Source organism: Echinops telfairi, unplaced genomic scaffold, assembly GCF_000313985.2.
Source record: "Echinops telfairi isolate 266 unplaced genomic scaffold, ASM31398v2 ScPeMD7_5868;HRSCAF=6743_0, whole genome shotgun sequence".
In the NCBI taxonomy this organism is placed as follows: domain Eukaryota; kingdom Metazoa; phylum Chordata; class Mammalia; order Afrosoricida; family Tenrecidae; genus Echinops; species Echinops telfairi.
The window spans coordinates 7,192,707-7,196,738 of record NW_022109767.1 but is presented as its reverse complement, the minus strand read 5'-3'; the positions used below and the strand labels follow the sequence as shown (position 1 = coordinate 7,196,738).

The 4,032-nt window shown below is 44.3% G+C and overlaps 1 protein-coding gene across 1 annotated transcript in view; it reads left to right on the top strand.

Moving 5' to 3' along the window:
* Window positions 1–4,032, top strand: part of CDKAL1 (CDK5 regulatory subunit associated protein 1 like 1) — a 768,993-nt gene that overhangs the window by 681,740 nt on the left and 83,221 nt on the right. The gene's annotated exons all lie outside the window — the stretch shown is intronic.

Below are 4,032 nucleotides of genomic sequence, written 5' to 3'. Positions count from 1 at the left end.
TAGCCATCGAAAAGTTCTTAGCTTAGCTAAGAACTCAAGATATCTATAGAGAATGCAATGATTTTGCATCTCTCGTGGCCACTGCCTGTGAAAGTATCTCCAACGTGGGCCACCTTGTACTCCAGGCAACAGCAAGCATCTCAGTTTAGGTGGCCTTGGACTTCAGTGACCAACAAACACTTCAGCTAGACTCTGAGGAGTCCTGCAATTACGAAACACCACTTCGCTTTCTAAAATGTATCCGTGAATCTTCCGTTTTTTTCCTTCTCTCACTAACCCCCCTTGCATTTAGACGTGTGTGAATAATGCATGGGTGCTGACTCTAAAGCAGGTGATCTATTGAAAATTCTTTCTTATCTGAGCTAGAGCCTTATGACTTAGTCATTTATATATGCCCCTAATTATATGCTAAACTTGTTTTTTCTCCTAATTGTGTTTTGACAAGGCTTTTCAACACTTGTGATATATATTGGCAAGGTGAAGGAAGACGACTTCTTTCATCATTTAGCATTGTCATTTCTAAGCATGACTTCCCAAATGCAAAGTCAATTGTTCCCATATGTATTTGAGATTGTAACCAATTAACCTAATGCCACGTGAACATTCTCAGTCCTCTCTCTAGTTCACCCTTTCACTATGTGGGCCATGCTGCCCCCTGGCGGGGATACTAGAATGATCAATGGGTACTGCAAAAACAGATGCCTACACTTTATCCTGGACTCGGCTTTCTACTCCCTTAAACAGTTACAGTCTCAGAAACCCACAAGGGCAGTTCTGTAGGGCCACTGTGAGTCAGAACTGCCTCAATGGCAGAGTGCTTTGAATGCTCTGTTCTGAAGAGTTAGTGAGCATGCATCATATTTGTGTACAGACATGGAGGAAGGGTTTCATTCTCTTAGCTAGCAACAAGATTCCCCTTCAAAGAGGAATGATCTTTGTTCAGTAAACTTTGAATAAACACTTTAACAGGCCAAGGAAGAACCTGAGGGCATGACTTAGAAGAAAGCAAAGCTATGAAAATAACTAACTGATTCGCAGTCTAACTGGGGACTCATATGAGTCAGAATTGACTGGACAGCAGTGACTGAGTTTGTGCTTGGAGAACAGGGGCGGTGCGCACAAACGGGAGAGACATTGGGAAGAGTATGGAGAAGAGCACATGGTGTAATAACAAGTGTGTTTCCCCATGTGGAGAAGAACGAGTGCTCCATTCCAGGTGGTTTGCATGTTTTCCCTGTGCATCACGTAGTCACAGAACTGACTCCCGTGACCAGCAAGGTGGAGCTAACCGGCTGTGCCTGCAGGACTCACAGGCTATTGCAGTCTTCGGGAAAAGGGCATTGAGCCTCTCCATAGGGCAAGAAGTGGGACCTTGGAGCCAGTCGGTGGTCATTGACAGGGCTGGGAGACCTCAGATGACATCAGGGCTTGATATGTATTTTCATGCCCAGCTTTGATTTTCAGCTGCGCCTTTTAGTAGCTGCGTACCCTTGGGAAAGATGGGTAACCCTTTTGGGGTCTCAGTCTTCATGTCTATTAAATGGGAATAAATAGTGTAGGTTCTTTAGCAGGTTATTTTGATGATTAAATAAGTTAATACATGTTACGTTATTAGAAAAGTGCTTTACATAGTGAACACTAGATAAATACCCATGGCATGTGTACATGCAAACCCACACGATAGACGATTTCGGCTGGTTTGGATGTATATGTTTAAAGATGTAAAGTACATTCTAAGGAAACAGAGTTAACACAATCATCTGTTCTTTCGTTTCTCCTTTAAGAAAAAAAAGGGTATATCCTTAATAAACAGTGAGTAATTTATATCTCTATGCCAGTCTTGTGTGAAAAATGAGGCTGTCTACTTGCATGAAAATTCAGTCTCAAAAATCCTATAGAGGGTCACTGTGGGTCAGAATCAACTCAGTGTCAGTGGGTTCCATATGTCATCCTAAATGGGGGAAAATTGCATCAAAATCTTGGTACGTTTTCCAGCCCTGACACATTTGCTCTTTGAGAGACAAGTTATCGTTTGGTGTTGATAGAGGTAGTAGGAGTAGACCCATGAGACATAAACGTTTTCAGTTGTTTGGCTCGTGCCTACACACGAGACACAAGACTGAATCACTTGGTGAAGTCTTAAAACAGCAACAGCAAAGAACTCGTTGCCTGGGAGGCACTCCGGACTCAGAGCGACGCTGTCAACCAGAGCAGACCTGCCCTGTAGGGTTTCCACCCTCTCATCGGTGTGAAGGCTGATTGCCACATCGTTCTCATGTGAAGCTGCTAGTGCTCAGTTTAAACCAAGAGTTGGCTACTAGCCACGCACTTAACCCCTGTGCTACTAAGGCTCCTAGCTAAGGGCTAGCCTGTGTGAAATACAAATATAAAAGAATGATCGTATTTTTTGAGGATACAACTCATAACTCCTGATGTTTTTATTACTTCCATTTGAAACCACTAGGCATTTACTTATCCATCTACTGGCCAATTTTGTATTTGTTAGGATTGCTTGCCATGCTGAATCATCACATATCTAGATCAGTACTACCGATAGTAGGTGGATTGTGGTGGGAAATGATCGGAGTGGGAAGGTACAAACTATGAGGGGCAGAGGGTCGTTCATTCAGGTGTGCAGAGGGTCGTTATGAGTCGGAACTGCCTTGATGGCACCTGATGACAGCAACGGGATGTTTCTGGAAAACAATAATTCAGAAACGTTAGCATTCAAGTCCACGTAGTCATCCAGAAAAACGGTTTCCTTAAAGCCAGTTGTTTTATGAAATTCTTCTCTAGAATGATGCTTTCTGTGTTTAATCCCCCCATGTATTAGCTTTGAAAATCTGTTGAATTTAGTAGCGGGTCCTTTTACAGCTGGGAGGAGACTTTCAAAATATCTATTTTGTTTGGGGTCTGCTCAAGCTAGAAGTAGAACAGGGCACATCAAAGCAGAAGGGGGGTCATTATGGGCAGGAAAAAGGAAGGCATTTGAATTGAGGTGATCCTGGAGATGTCAGGGCTCACCCAGGACACCCAGACAATCCCCAAACGTCCACTGTCACCTTCTGGACACCTTCCAAATCTAGTAATGTTCCTCCATGTTCCCATCACCCGTGGTCGTAGCATTTTCCACAATTGATTGTTATTAATTACGAAACATGTTGTCTTGATATGGTGAGAACTCACTAAGCATGGACTTGGACTGCTTGGCCACCCCTGGGTTCCTAGCACCTGATACATGGAGAAGGTTAATGAGTATTTGTTGAACGATTTAATTACTTGACTGAGAAATCACTCTGCAATTTGGCGGTTCCTCATTATGTTCCAAGGACCCATTTCCCATGCCTTAGTAATGATTCTTGCTGAAGAGAGAATTCCATAAAATCCACGAGAAGATGTGTTCAGCCAGATTGTCTAGAGAAACGTGTGGATGAGAAGGAACTTCGTATCAAGAAATCAGTTCATATCAAGAAAGCGCCCCTGCCCAGCCCAACTGAAGTCCACGCTGACGTTACCCAGAGCACTCCTCAGACTCACCGAGCTGCAGGCCCACGAGGCAGCGAGGGGAGGTGGGATGCAGGAAGATCACAGGCCAGTGGGTCCAGAGCTGCCTGGATCCAAGGTTGTGTGCACCGGTAGCTCTCTGAGTCGGGTGGTCCATGTGGGGCTGCCTCACGAGGCAGACACAGAGTCCCAGCTAGTAGGAAGGTGGAGAGGCACAGAGCGAGAGGGAGAAGTTCCCAGTTTCTCCTTTATTAAAGGCCACATGCCCAAGGAGGCACCATCAGACTGCGACCTGATTGACAGGTTGAACTCCACCCTACACATTCATACAAATTCATATTGACATAACATGTAGGCCTTCCCAATGTGCAGAGAGATGTGTATTCTAAGAAACCATCATCGCTGTGAGTATGCATGAAGTAGGAGGATGCTCATCACAGCACTGTTGATACTCACCAGAGGTGAGAAACATGTTAAATGCCCCACGGCAGGTGACCAGTTACATACATTCATTCATTCTTTTTTTTT